We start from the raw sequence: 15,000 nt of genomic DNA, 5'->3' as shown, positions 1-15,000 counted from the left end.
CGGTCGGGTTGAGTCGTCCGATGCGCCATATGCGTTCAACGTGTCGATGTTCATGTGTCCTGCAGTTCACATTCTGACGCGCATTTAGCTGCGGTCTTCATCGATCCATGAGCCGAGTGATCCCCTGCCTAGGGTTTAACGTACACACCGAACTAGTTGATGAATGGAACCGAAGTCCATCCATCCATTATACACATACCAACACACAACTCTGGTTCCCTAGTACCACACTGCAGGCGCCCACGGCCCCGACGGTTGCGGAGCCGAGCACGCCAAAGTGCGACTGTCGATCACCCCGTTGTGACACGACAATCAGTCAGTGTATAAGGTACCCGGTACTACCAAAGTGTGCATCTTTACTGACCTTCGCCGAGGCAGTGGTATGTGTATCCCTTTGAAAGAGTTGCTTTCGCTCAACTCTACCAAGTGTGCTACACCATCTTGTGGTTGTAGCGTGCGCGTCAGCATATTGTGCCGACGATGCGTTTGGCAACCTCACTCTCGGACTTGTTTGATGGGTAATGATATGTCCATTATACACAAACCAACACACAACTCTGGTTCCCTAGTACCACACTGCAGGCGCCCACGGCCCCGACGGTTGCGGAGCCGAGCACGCCAAAGTGCGACTGTCGATCACCCCTTTGTGACACGACAATCAGTCAGTGTATAAGGTACCCGGTACTGCCAAAGTGTGCGTCTTTACTGACCTGCGCCGAGTCAGTGGTATGTGTATCCCTTTGAAAGAGTTGCTTTCGCTCAACTCTACCAAGTGTGCTACACCATCTTGTGGTTGTAGCGTGCGCGTCAGCATGTGATGCCGACGATGCGTTTGGCAACCTCACTCCCGGACTTGTTTGATCGGTAATGATCCTTCCGCAGGTTCACCTACGGAAACCTTGTTACGACTTTTACTTCCTCTAAATCATCAAGTTCGGTCAACTTCGGCCGTGCCAACTGCAGCTCACGAAGGAACCGCGGAAGGTATGCCTCCAGAGACCTCACTAAATAATCCATCGGTAGTAGCGACGGGCGGTGTGTACAAAGGGCAGGGACGTAATCAGCGCTAGCTAATGACTAGCACTTACTAGAAATTCCAGGTTCATGGGGACCGTTGCAGTCCCCAATCCCAACTAAATGAGCATTTGGGTGATTTCCCGTTCCTCTCGGAATGGGGGCGCCTATTGGCGAGAACACGCTGCTGCCCACATTGTAGCACGCGTGCAGCCCAGAACATCTAAGGGCATCACGGACCTGTTATCGCTCACTCTCACCTTGCTAAACACAAGTTGTCCCGCTAAGCAGGGCAAACTAGTGCGACGACCGCCCGCGAAGGCGCCGCCGCCCCGTAACGTCAGGTGCGCCCGGAGGCACACTGCTGACAGCGTTCTAGTTAGCTTGTTTGAGTCGCGTTCGTTATCGGAATTAACCAGACAAATCATTCCACGAACTAAGAACGGCCATGCACCACTACCCTTAAATTTGAGAAAGAGCTCTTAATCTGTCTTACCTCGATAAGTTCGGACCTGGTAAGTTTTCCCGTGTTGAGTCAAATTAAGCCGCAAGCTCCACTTCTTTTTTTTTTTTTTAAATTGCATTCGTTTATTCATTTAAATTTATAAATGTTTTGCCGCGTTACTTATTTATAAACAATAAACGATACAGAAACACGCATGAACAATTATAAAACGAATAAACCTCTCCATTGCCGGCGGCCTTCCCGACGGAGGCGTAGCCACCGGCTGCAATGGCGTCCCTGACTACATTTAGTAAGGGCACGCGCCCCGCCTAGCTATTCGTAAACGCAACATTAAAAATGAAGGACTTACGTTTACACACCTAACATTAACGAAGCGGGCGTGCCCGCGGTTCGTCGAGTCTCCATTTTTCCTAATACTAACGATGAGTATGTACGCACACACACATGCACACACATAATCACGCTAACACTTTGACGCTTACGGTGGGACAGAACAAACATCCGCACAAAACGTAAACGAACAAGACGGACCTAACTCTCACCGTGCACGCGCACGCTCTCTCTCCCACTGCTGGTCGGGTACGAACATCCGCACAAAGCGGACGACGCAAAATGCCGAACGTACCCGAACCGAGCGCACGCGCGCTCTCTCTCGCCCGACTGTGCTAGAACGAACGACCGCACAAAGCGGAGACGGCAAAATGCCGGTCTCGCCCGGTCGTGTTTTCGCACGCTCGCTGACTGGCCGATCGTTTCGGCCGTAACCGCTCCCACTCAACGCGTAGACGTGTTGGTGGTCGCGATGGCGGCTTCTACGTCGGCCGACATTAAGCCGCGATGGCGATCCTGTCGCTCGTGGCGGCGTTGGCGTTCTCGCGCGCGCCTGTTGGCCCGTCGTCGGGCTAGCTCCTCCTCCGTCGGCGGTGCTCTACTTCGGCGAGTTCGGCCCGAACGCAATGGCGGCAATGTACCCGCGCGTAATTGGGCACGGTATTCCCGCTGCCGTTGGTTCCGCCTTAGCCGACGACGAAGTAACACTTCGGCCGATGGCGGAACCCGTTCGGGCCGAACTGGGCGTTGACTCTCCTGCTGCTGATTGGACGGGTGCTGTTGTTGGTCCATGTCCATCTCCCCGATGGCGGATGTCTGCCGTTGCCGGCGTCTTCGCCGTTGGCCAGCGTTTCTGGCTTCACGGCGGACCTGTTGCCGAACGCGTTCCGCCAGCTCATTGGCGGAAACGATCCCGCCAGCGATGGCCGCGTTTTCGGCAACCTGCTGCTCCAGCCACCTTTGTTGTAGGAAGCTGCAGATCCGCCGTGCTGCCGTGGCCGTTCGCTGCCAAGCCTCCGGGCTCGACAGCAGAAAACGCTCCAGCTCATCGGGGGAAATGACGACGCCGTCCGCGTCCGTCAGGAACTGCACTCTTATGTCGGCGAACCTCGGACAGTGGAACACCACGTGCTCTGCCGACTCCACGGTGTTGTCGGCGCAGAATGGGCAGGTCGGGGCAGAGGTGAAACCCATAGCATGTAGGTACTCCCGGAAGAAGCCATGTCCGGAGAGTACCTGGCTAAGGAAGAAATCAACCTCGCCGTGCTTCCTACCTACCCAGCCGGCAATATCCGGCAGCACGCGGTGAGCCCATCGTAGGAACCTGCTCGCGGTCGGATGAGCGGCATCCTGGTCCCACGATGTCTGCCACTGTCTTATGGTTGCCGAGTGCTCCAGCCGCTTGATGACCTCCTTGTCTATCAGCACCCGCCTCTGCAACGCCCGTTGATGCCTGGTATAGCACCGCGCGATCTCGTCCACCTGCAGGTGTAGCGGGACCAGTCCAGCCAGCACTACCGCCGTGTCGTAGCCGACGGTACGGAAGGTCCTGGCGACACCTTTCGCCAAAGGTCGCTGCAGCTGCTCCAGTTTCCGCCTGCACCACTGGAACTTCACCGCCTCCGCCCAGATGGGTGCCGCGTATCGCACAACCGAGTCCGCCACTGCTGCCAGCAGCCGACGTTTAGCCATCCTCGGTCCGGCGTGGTTGGACATCACGCCGGTGGCCAGCTTCACCACACGGAGTGCCTTTGCGGTGGCCTTCTCGACGTGTGGCTTCCACGAGAGGTGGTCGTGAAGCATGACCCCGAGGTAGCGTATCGCCGGCTTCGAGCGGACCTCGACGCCGTTGATCACTACGGGCACCGCTGGATGGCCCCGACGCAGACTGGAGATGAGGACGATCTCCGTCTTTTCCGGGGCCAGCTGCAACCGATGTTGCTCCATCCAGGCGGAAATCGCTGCCACAGCTTCCTCTGCTACACCTGCCGCCTCCTCCGGTGTACACCCCTTGGCGAGTACTGCCAGGTCGTCCGCAAAGCCGATGACGGATGCACCTTCCGGCAGCTGCACTCCGAACACGCCGTCGTACAGGATATTCCACAGGGTGGGGCCCAGAATGGACCCCTGCGGAACACCTGCCGTTACTCGGCGTGTTACCGGACCGGAGCTGGTATCATACGTCAGCTCACGGTCGGAGAAGTACTCCTGCAGGATGCTGCGCAGTCCTGAGGGCACTCCTTTGGTCTGCAGCGCCAGTGCTATGGCCTGCCAGTCTGCGGAATTGAAGGCGTTACGGACGTCCAGAGCAACGACAAGCAGGCAGCGCTTGTCGCGTCTATTCGTTCGCCCGAAACTCATCGCAGATCTGGCAGCCTCCATCACCAGCCCAACCGCCTGAAGTGTCGACCGACCACGCCGAAAGCCGAACTGGTATTCGGAGAGGAGCGGCTCCGTCGGCATCTCGATGTGGTCGTTCAGGCGGTTCAGCAGTACTCGCTCGTACACCTTGCCGGGCGTGTCCAGCAACATCACCGGTCTCACCGATGACGGCTCGCCCGGGGGTTTTCCCGGTTTGGGAAGCAGCACCAGCTTCGCCTTCCTCCATTGCCGCGGGAAGCGGCCAGCATCCATCTGCTCCTGGAGGAGCCTCGCGAACGTCGTCGGATGCGCCCGGATGGCAGCCGAAAGGGCAGCGTTCGGCAGTCCATCCAGACCGGGCGCCTTCCGAGGGTTCAGGCCAGCTGCGATGTCGAGCAACTCCTGCTCCGTCACTGGCCTGATGTCGACGCCGTCCGATTCGATGGTAGGCCAGGCAACAGGGGGGTGGTTCGGGCACAGCGCGTCCACAATGCGCTGCAGAACGGCCGGATCGCGTTCTTGTGCGACGCGGCTCCCTCCGAGCCGTCGCAGGAGCTCCCCCTGCCACCTACCCGTCTCATCATCCTCCAGGTGTTGCAGAAACTCATTGTAACGGTCCCGCTTGCTAGCCCGGATCTCAGCTGTCAGCAGCTGGCGGGCCTCCTGGTGCCGTGCAGAAGCTGTTCTGCGGGCTGCCGTGTCGCTAGTCGGTACCCTGCTGTACCGTTCCCAAGCCAGGCGGCAGTTCTCCCGTAGCCGGCCGATTTCTGGTGTCCACCAGTACGCCGGACGTCCTGTGTGGCCGACTGACGGGGAAACCTCCGCCATGATCTCGCTGCACGCCCGGCTCAGGGTTCGGGTCAGGCCCTCAGGGTCCGTGGCCTCCTCCACGAAGTTGGCTGCCCGCAACGCGATGTCGAACAGCTCCCGGCTAAACTCCTTTGCCCGCCAGCGTCTGCCCGCTGCTCTCACTGCTGGTGCTGCTTCTGCTCCCGTAGAGTTGCGGCTCGTTGCCGCCGGCCTTTCCCCCACCTCGAAGCGGATGTACCGGTGGTCGCTGAATGAGTAAGTTCCCAGCATCCTCCATTGCCTGTCGGGGTCCCCGACGAGGTCCTGCCTGCTGATGGAAGTACTGGCGAAGGCGACGTCCACAATGCTCGGGCGAGCGACGCCGTTCCCGAGGAAGGTGGCTTCCCTCCCCAGGTTCAGGACGTCGAGCCCGAGACCCTCCGCCAGCTGTAGCAGTTCCTCGCCCTTCGCGTTGGTCCTGCTGCTGCCCCAGGCGCTATGCCAGGCGTTGAAGTCGCCGGCAAGCAACACTCGGGGGCGTCCTGAGGCGAGCACCTCAATGCGTTGCAGCATCTCGACAAACTGGGGAACCCCGATGCTTGGCGACGCGTAACACGCTATGATCGTGACGCCTGCCACGTCCGCCGCCACGATGCCGGGAAAACTCGAGCTCCAGATCCGCTGAACCGGGTGGGAGTATCCGCTCGCGACAATGGCCACCAGCCTGTCGCGGTCCACCACCCAGTTTGCGTTCCCGTCCGGAACCGAACTCAGCTCGCACACCACCATAACGTCCACCCGCTCCGTCCGCATTGTGTGGAGAGCCAGGTCCTGCGCACTCCGACTCCTGTTGGTGTTAACCTGCAGGACCTGGAGGTGGCTCCCCACAGACATGCTTAGCGGCGGGGGGGAAGGTTAGCTCCCCTGCAGCCGTGCGCTGCAATTCGATGTGGTCCTCCACACCGAATGCAGCTAACCGCACTGCTGCAGCTGGCCGCCCGATGGCCAGGAGCTCCGCATCTGATGCAGCAGTTGCTGCGATCGGGCCCGACGCAGTCCGCTGCCATGTGGCCCCTTTCCAGGCACCGGAAGCAACGGCGCTTTGCCGCCTCCAGCCTGGGGGCCTCCTCCAGCCGACACGAGGAGTAGTCTATAATAAGGCGATCTTTTTGGAGCAGGGCTTCCGCTTCCACTCGCGGTAGCCGCACGCGGGCCCGCTTTGTGGCATCTGCCCGCTCCCAGATGCGAAGCGAGGCCACCGCTGGCTCCTTGGCGAGTGCCGCCTTCAACGCCTCCCTGATCGTCTCCTCCTCCGTGAGGTTGTCGACGTTTTTCAGAACAACCTCCGCCATCTCCGTCAGGACCCTGGCGGATCCCAGCTCTCCCAGCGTGGACTGAATGCGGCTGCACAGCGCCGCCGAGTCCATGTCCCGTGCCAGCTCCATCCGAAGGTTCCCCTTCGGTGTCCGCTTGCCGATACGGATGCAGTGCTGGACATCCTCCAGGGCCGGGCTCGTCCGGATGGGTCGGTACATCTCGGCGAAGGAGACCCCCGGTGCTGGAACCACCAGAATGGCGTCTGGTCGTCGCCTTTTCGTCCGCCGGTTTGCCTGTGCGGGGCGTTGGCTCTTGGTTGCTGGTTGCGGCCGCTGCCGCTGCTGAGGTGCAGCTGAAGGCTGGGCCTTTTGCCGCTTCCCCACAACCTGCCAACCACCTACCAGGGCGTCACGGTAGGATTGCTGCTGCTGCCGCCTGGTTTCCGATGCCGGAAAGTCGTACGGCTGTTGCAGGGGCTGGGACCGCTGCCCGTGCCCGCTCCTCGCCCTCATCTGCTTCTCTTCCTCCTGGATCTCACGGCGCAGCTGCTCCTGCAGTTCCAGCATGCGATGCTGGGCAGGACCCTGCGACTGGCGTGCCTCGGCTCTCTCCCTCTGCTGAGAGCGCCTGAGTGTCCTTTTGCTGGGCTGCAACTTGGAAGAGGCTTGGTTTCCCAAGCGCACGCCAGTCGCTGAATTCTCCAGCTGCACAACGGTTCGCACCCCCGTGCGATATATATCGAGCTCCGCACGGAGCCTCGAATTCTCCTCCTGGCTCTTTCGGTAAAGAGCGGTAAGCTCCTCGAGCTTCTCCAACACCCGCTCGTACTGCCGCGCATGTCTGTCCGACACTTCTGCCGTCGGGAAGCTGGTCGGCTCCGATGCGGCTGGTGCCAGCATCTCAGGAGACATAGACCTCCTCGGCGACGGCGTCGGGGCGGGGGCGGTACGCTTCCGCGCTCCCTCGTCCGGCTCTTCCAACGGTGTTCTCGGGGCTGGCTTGGGTGCCCCCTGAGAGCTCCGTAGTGACGACATCGTCCCTGGCGACAATTCCAGGGGTGTCACCACTACGCGCGGAGAAAGTCTCCTTTTCTTTGTCTTGATGATTTCGGGGACCACCTCCACCGAATCATCGCTCTCTACTCCCGACATTATGCTGCTGCACGGTTCGTCGCTTTGTCCAGCGTTAAAGTCACTGGACACGTGCGCCTGGCCGGTATGCAGCCCGCATTTGATTATAGCACGCTTGTTTGTGCGGAGCTTTTGGTTTGTGTCTCCGGAGAAACTTCCGCTAGTGCCCCATAGAGGGCGCTGGTGGCACTAGGGGGGAATTCTCCCAGGACAACAACCGGGATGACCGATGGTGTGCCCACTGTCCAGACGTCAAACCACGGCACGTCACCCTACGCACGCACTCACCGACACAGCCAAGCCCTTACGTGCTAAGTTCACGTGCCCTTAGCACGTGGTATCTGCTTGCTGGTCAACGCACTTTTCCGCACTGTTTTTCACTGAATGTTTCTTCCCTCGTTAGGGGGTAATGTTTTATCACTGTTCCGCTCCTGTCCGTAACAAAATACGCTGCACAGCGGCTGCGGGCTCCCCTTCAACCGCACCGAAAGGGAGCGCTACGCTCGCACGCACTAACGGAACCACACACGCACCCTTCGTGGCCACACGCACCGGTGCACGACGCAATGTTTGTGTGCCAAAATCGACGTTTTTCCACTGTTTTTCACCAAAACTTCACGGTGTTTGCGCAAAATATGTGTTCGTACACCACTCTAACAAATTTGCACCACCACTTTGTAAGTTTTTTAAACGAAAAACACTATATCATAAGGAGCTCACGGAAAGCGTCCGCTTGCTTCCTTTGACAGCTCGCCTCTGCAAGCTCCACTTCTTGTGGTGCCCTTCCGTCAATTCCTTTAAGTTTCAACTTTGCAACCATACTTCCCCCGGAACCCGATTTTGGTTTCCCGGAAGCTACTGAGAGCACCGAATGTAGTAGCGTCTCCCAATTGCTGATTGGCATCGTTTACGGTTAGAACTAGGGCGGTATCTAATCGCCTTCGATCCTCTAACTTTCGTTCTTGATTAATGAAAGCATCCATGGCAAACGCTTTCGCTTCAGTTGGTCCTACGACGGTCTACGAATTTCACCTCTCGCGCCGTAATACCAATGCCCCCAACTACTTCTGTTAATCATTACCTCTGGGTCTATACAAAACCAACCAAAAGACTCAGACCGAGGTCATGTTCCATTATTCCATGCAAGATTATTCTCGGCCAACGCCAACCCTGGGCGGGTGTGGACGCTTTTGTACTAGCCTGCTTGAAGCACTCTAATTTGTTCAAGGTAAATGGGAGCTGCCCGGGCACCACGCACCGGCTCGGGACGTGCCCGACCGATCACGAGGTTGACGCCCAGGCACACCATTGTGAGTCGCAGCCGCGAGCTCGCGCACGAACGTATCCGGCGTGTGCCGGGCGCCCGCGGCGGTCGCGTGTCTGGACGGGGAATCAACTTCGAACGTTTTAACCGCAACAACTTTAATATACGCTAGTGGAGCTGGAATTACCGCGGCTGCTGGCACCAGACTTGCCCTCCACTTGATCCTTATTGAAGGATTTATGCTCAATTCATTCCAATTATGGACCATCGTTAGAGAGGTCCATATTGTTATTTCTCGTCACTACCTCCCCGTGCCGGGATTGGGTAATTTACGCGCCTGCTGCCTTCCTTGGATGTGGTAGCCATTTCTCAGGCTCCCTCTCCGGAATCGAACCCTGATTCCCCGTTACCCGTCGCAACCATGGTAGTCCTCTACACTACCATCAATAGTTGATAGGGCAGACATTTGCAAGATCTGTCGTCGGTCAAGCGACCATACGATCGGCATCCTTATCCAGACTTCAACTCAAGCCGCCCGGAGGCGATTGGTTTTACTAATAAGTGCACCAGTTCCACCGCCCGCAAGCGGACAGCGGTCCCGGCATGTTGCATGTATTAGCTCTGGCTTTTCCACAGTTATCCAAGTAACTGATGGGTGGATGATCTTGTGAATTATGGCTGTTGTACTGAGCCTTATGCGGTTTCACATTCATTTATGTTTGTACTTAGACATGCATGGCTTAACCTTTGAGACAAGCGTATATTACTGGTAGGATCAACCAGAATTCGTCTTCGTCAATTGCTTGTTCGATATTTTTTGTCTACCAGGGCACCAGTCCCCGCAGACTCTCTTTCTACGTTCATCAGGTGACACAATCTTTGTTGTGACCACTCTCATTGACCTGCGGCAGTACACCGACTCCACAGCGCCAATAACCACACGAGCAAAGGTTGTTCAGGAGGATGTCAGATTATCGATGTACATCGTACACCAACATTTGACGTACCGAGGCATTACACCCCGCACGCCCCCAACAGGACCAATCAAGGCTCGCATACGACCTGCGACTTACTGCGGCTCCCTGAAGGTCCCCGTAGGACGACCATCACCAGTTAAGGTGTAGTTGACTTGTCAGGGCACGGTAGTCCCCACAAGTCCCCGATTATTCGTGGATATCGTCCTACGATTGTTTCTGACTCCTTTTGCTCCCCGCAGGTCCCCGTAGGACGACCATCACCAGTTAAGGTGTAGTTGACTTGTCAGGGCACGGTAGTCCCCACAAGTCCCCGATTATTCGTGGATATCGTCCTACGAGTTTTTGTGACCCTTGGGTTCCCGGCAGGTCCCCGTAGGACAACCATCACCAGTTAAGGTGTAGTTGACTTGTCAGGGCACGGTGGTCCCCACAAGTCCCCGATTATTCGGAGATATTGTCCTACGAGTTTTAGTGACCCTTTTGTTCCCCGCAGGTCCCCGTAGGACGACCATCACCAGTTAAGGTGTAGTTGACTTGTCAGGGCACGGTAGTCCCCACAAGTCCCCGATTATTCGTGGATATCGTCCTACGAGTTTTTGTGACCCTTGGGTTCCCGAACTTTGCTACGATGGTTCTGCCTCCAGAGGAGACTTATGAACACTTCGTATCATTTCTTACACCGAACCATGGGATCGCGAGATTGCTCCCGGATCCCTAATCACCTTACATTTTCGTTTCGTTTCCGTACACTACGATGAGCTAATTCAATTTGTTTGTTCGTCTGGCGAACGTTTTATTGCGGAATTACCGCGGTACTTCCAGCCGGGTATGGCTGCCGTACGACCTACAGGATAGATCATCGAACCACTTTTCGTGCATATTGTCCGTCGAGGGTATCACCTCGATACCCCCAACAGACCTTTGGACACTTCCTCACTACTCCTTGGAGCAGCAATCAGGGAACCATATAGTAGGAACAGCCGAATATGGAACTCTTTTCGTACTTTGGACACCTCCTATAACTTGTATGGCGACTTCGGGGACCTTCATTTCGTTCTCAGTTGGTACCCCTATTTCGGTCTTTGGACACCTCGTCTTACCCGTATAACTCACTTTAGGTCCACTTATTTGCCTGATATCTCATCGTGAACCCGTTTTTCGTACACCGTACACACCTAGGAACACCACATATGCGTTTCCCTTTCGATCGTGAAGTTTTCAAATTTTTCGATTTTTGGTCCTAGAAATTCATGAACGGTGGGAGACCAAAATTTTTCATAAAAAAAAAATTTTCACCGTTTGACCATAAAAACCTTCTTTTCGTACATACCCCATCATTTCTTCACGTTTTAGGCCATTTCTGAAATTTTCGCTTCGATAGTGTGTCCCCTATAATACAAAATGAACATTTTGCATCTCCCACAAGTGGCCATTTTTTTCCGCCACTGAAGAACACGACCTCGGGAACTCGGACCTAGGACGTGGCCATGTAAGTCATAGGCCACCCCAACTTTTGCAAAATACTGTTTCTTTTCACTTTTCATGATCTAAGGCGCGTTCCGACGGCGTTTTGAACAAATTTATGAGAAAAAAAATTTTGACCCTCGGACCAAAATTTTTTCGTTCGGGGCCCCATGGCCTATGGCCAGTATGGGAACTCGGGATGCCGATATGACAAAATTTGTCAAAAAATCACTAAAAAGTCGCTATGGCCCATTATTTAGAGCTTGTTGAGACCTTTCTAAAACACCTTGGTTGACCCCTGTCCGATAAGTAGTTTTCGAGATATTCGAGAAAATGTGATTTTTTGGGACTTAGAAAATTTTTGACCCGTACCCTAAGAAAAAGTGATTTTTTCATAGGACAATTTTTTCTTCGCAAATACTGTTTGGTTTCACTTTTCATTATTAGAAACGCGTTCCGAAGCCATTTTCATCAAAATCTCGTGAAAAAAAAATTTCACCCCCGGACCAAAAGTTGGCCGTTCGGTGCCCTATGGCCTATGGCCAGTATGGGAACCAAGGATGCCGATATGCGAAAAAGTGTCAAAAAATCACTTGAAAGTCGCTATGGCTCATTAATTAGAGCTTGTAGAGACCTTTCTAAAACACCTTGGTTGACCCCTGTCCGATAAGTAGTTTTCGAGATATTCGAGAAAATGTGATTTTTTGGGACTTAGAAAATTTTTGACCCGTACCCTAAGAAAAAGTGATTTTTTCATAGGACAATTTTTTCTTCGCAAATACTGTTTGGTTTCACTTTTCATTATTAGAAACGCGTTCCGAAGCCATTTTCATCAAAATCTCGTGAAAAAAAAATTTCACCCCCGGACCAAAAGTTGGCCGTTCGGTGCCCTATGGCCTATGGCCAGTATGGGAACCAAGGATGCCGATATGCGAAAAAGTGTCAAAAAATCACTTGAAAGTCGCTATGGCTCATTAAATAGAGCTTGTAAAGACCTTTCTAAAACACCTTGGTTGACCCCTGTCCGATACGTAGTTTTCGAGATATTCGAGAACATGTGATTTTTTGGGACTTAGAAAATTTTTGACCCGTACCCTAAGAAAAAGTGATTTTTTCATAGGACAATTTTTTCTTCGCAAATACTGTTTGGTTTCACTTTTCATTATTAGAAACGCGTTCCGAAGCCATTTTCATCAAAATCTCGTGAAAAAAAAATTTCACCCCCGGACCAAAAGTTGGCCGTTCGGTGCCCTATGGCCTATGGCCAGTATGGGAACCAAGGATGCCGATATGCGAAAAAGTGTCAAAAAATCACTTGAAAGTCGCTATGGCTCATTAAATAGAGCTTGTAAAGACCTTTCTAAAACACCTTGGTTGACCCCTGTCCGATAAGTAGTTTTCGCGATATTCGAGAATATGTGATTTTTTGGGACTTAGAAAATTTTCGACCATGACATATATGAAAAGTGAATTTTTCATAGGACCAAAAAGTTTGTCCAAATAGGGTTTTGGTTCACTTTTTATGGTCAGATAAGTGATCCGATGCTATTTTCATTCTCCATACTTGTCCCCGTGCCGTATATGGGAGGACCCGGGGGAAACATGTCTTCGTAAGTCGTGATGTTCAGTGACGGATTCTGGGACTATAGAAAAAAAATGTGCTCTCAGGCACATTTATATGTTCCATACAGCACAATGATTTTCATTCTTCCATACTTGTCCCCGTGCCGTAATATGGGAGGGACCGGGGGGAACATGTCCTCGTAAGTCGTGATGTTTCAGTGACGGATTTCTGGGACTTAGAAAAAAAATGTGCTCTCAGGCACATTATATGTTCATACACACATGATTTTCATTCTTCATACTTGTCCCCGTGCCGTAATGGGAGGACCGGGGGAACATGTCTTCGTAAGTCGTGAATGTTCAGTGACGGATTTCTGGGACTTAGAAAAAAAATGTGCTCTCAGGCACATTATATGTTCCATACACACATGATTTTCATTCTTCATACTTGTCCCCGTGCCGTAATATGGGAGGACCGGGGAAGATGTGTTTGTAAGTCGTGATGTTCAGTGACGGATTTCCTGGGACTTAGAAAAATAAATGTACCCTTAGGCACATTATTTGTATCAAATAATTGTATCCCCAGCCTTCATGGGGAACTTTTCCGTATTCCCGGACTTGTACATTTTTCGGGTTCCACCTCCCGACAATGTATCTCTACTGTGCATTACGTACCTGATAACGCACGGCACCCATTGGGTGACTCCACTTAACCATCTTTCGATAATGCCCGTGTTGCAGATATAATCCCAACACCTACCAGGCTTTATATGTACATCGAACGTTACATACGATGCACCCCGTATTCCCGGACTTGTACATTTTTCGGGTTCCACCTCCCGACAATGTATCTCTACTGTGCATTACGTACCTGATAACGCACGGCACCCATTGGGTGACTCCACTTAACCATCTTTCGATAATGCCCGTGTTGCAGATATAATCCCAACACCTACCAGGCTTTATATGTACATCGAACGTTACATACGATGCACCCCGTATTCCCGGACTTGTACATTTTTCGGGTTCCACCTCCCGACAATGTATCTCTACTGTGCATTACGTACCTTATAACGCACGGCACCCATTGGGTGACTCCACTTAACCATCTTTCGATAATGCCCGTGTTGCAGATATAATCCCAACACCTACCAGGCTTTATATGTACATCGAACGTTACATACGATGCACCCCGTATTCCCGGACTTGTACATTTTTCGGGTTCCACCTCCCGACAATGTATCTCTACTGTGCATTACGTACCTTATAACGCACGGCACCCATTGGGTGACTCCACTTAACCATCTTTCGATAATGCCCGTGTTGCAGATATAATCCCAACACCTACCAGGCTTTATATGTACATCGAACGTTACATACGATGCACCCCGTATTCCCGGACTTGTACATTTTTCGGGTTCCACCTCCCGACAATGTATCTCTACTGTGCATTACGTACCTGATAACGCACGGCACCCATTGGGTGACTCCACTTAACCATCTTTCGATAATGCCCGTGTTGCAGATATAATCCCAACACCTACCAGGCTTTATATGTACATCGAACGTTACATACGATGCACCCCGTATTCCCGGACTTGTACATTTTTCGGGTTCCACCTCCCGACAATGTATCTCTACTGTGCATTACGTACCTGATAACGCACGGCACCCATTGGGTGACTCCACTTAACCATCTTTCGATAATGCCCGTGTTGCAGATATAATCCCAACACCTACCAGGCTTTATATGTACATCGAACGTTACATACGATGCACCCCGTATTCCCGGACTTGTACATTTTTCGGGTTCCACCTCCCGACAATGTATCTCTACTGTGCATTACGTACCTGATAACGCACGGCACCCATTGGGTGACTCCACTTAACCATCTTTCGATAATGCCCGTGTTGCAGATATAATCCCAACACCTACCAGGCTTTATATGTACATCGAACGTTACATACGATGCACCCCGTATTCCCGGACTTGTACATTTTTCGGGTTCCACCTCCCGACAATGTATCTCTACTGTGCATTACGTACCTGATAACGCACGGCACCCATTGGGTGACTCCACTTAACCATCTTTCGATAATGCCCGTGTTGCAGATATAATCCCAACACCTACCAGGCTTTATATGTACATCGAACGTTACATACGATGCACCCCGTATTCCCGGACTTGTACATTTTTCGGGTTCCACCTCCCGACAATGTATCTCTACTGTGCATTACGTACCTTATAACGCACGGCACCCATTGGGTGACTCCACTTAACCATCTTTCGATAATGCCCGTGTTGCAGATATAATCCCAACACC

At 53.2% G+C, this 15,000-nt stretch overlaps 1 non-coding gene across 1 annotated transcript in view; it reads right to left on the bottom strand.

Annotated features, from left to right (window-relative positions):
• The window catches only part of LOC118515439, a 158-nt gene extending 22 nt beyond the window's left edge, over positions 1–136 (bottom strand). The window contains exon 1 of the ribosomal RNA XR_004907116.1: positions 1–136. This exon is cut by the window's left edge and continues 22 nt beyond it. This is a non-coding gene — a ribosomal RNA (5.8S ribosomal RNA).
• Between the last annotated feature and the right edge of the window lie 14,864 nt (positions 137–15,000).

This window comes from Anopheles stephensi, unplaced genomic scaffold (assembly GCF_013141755.1).
Source record: "Anopheles stephensi strain Indian unplaced genomic scaffold, UCI_ANSTEP_V1.0 ucontig152, whole genome shotgun sequence".
NCBI classification, from domain to species: Eukaryota; Metazoa; Arthropoda; class Insecta; order Diptera; family Culicidae; genus Anopheles; species Anopheles stephensi.
The sequence above is the reverse complement of the archived record's forward strand: the minus strand, read 5'-3'. Positions and strand labels throughout refer to the sequence as shown.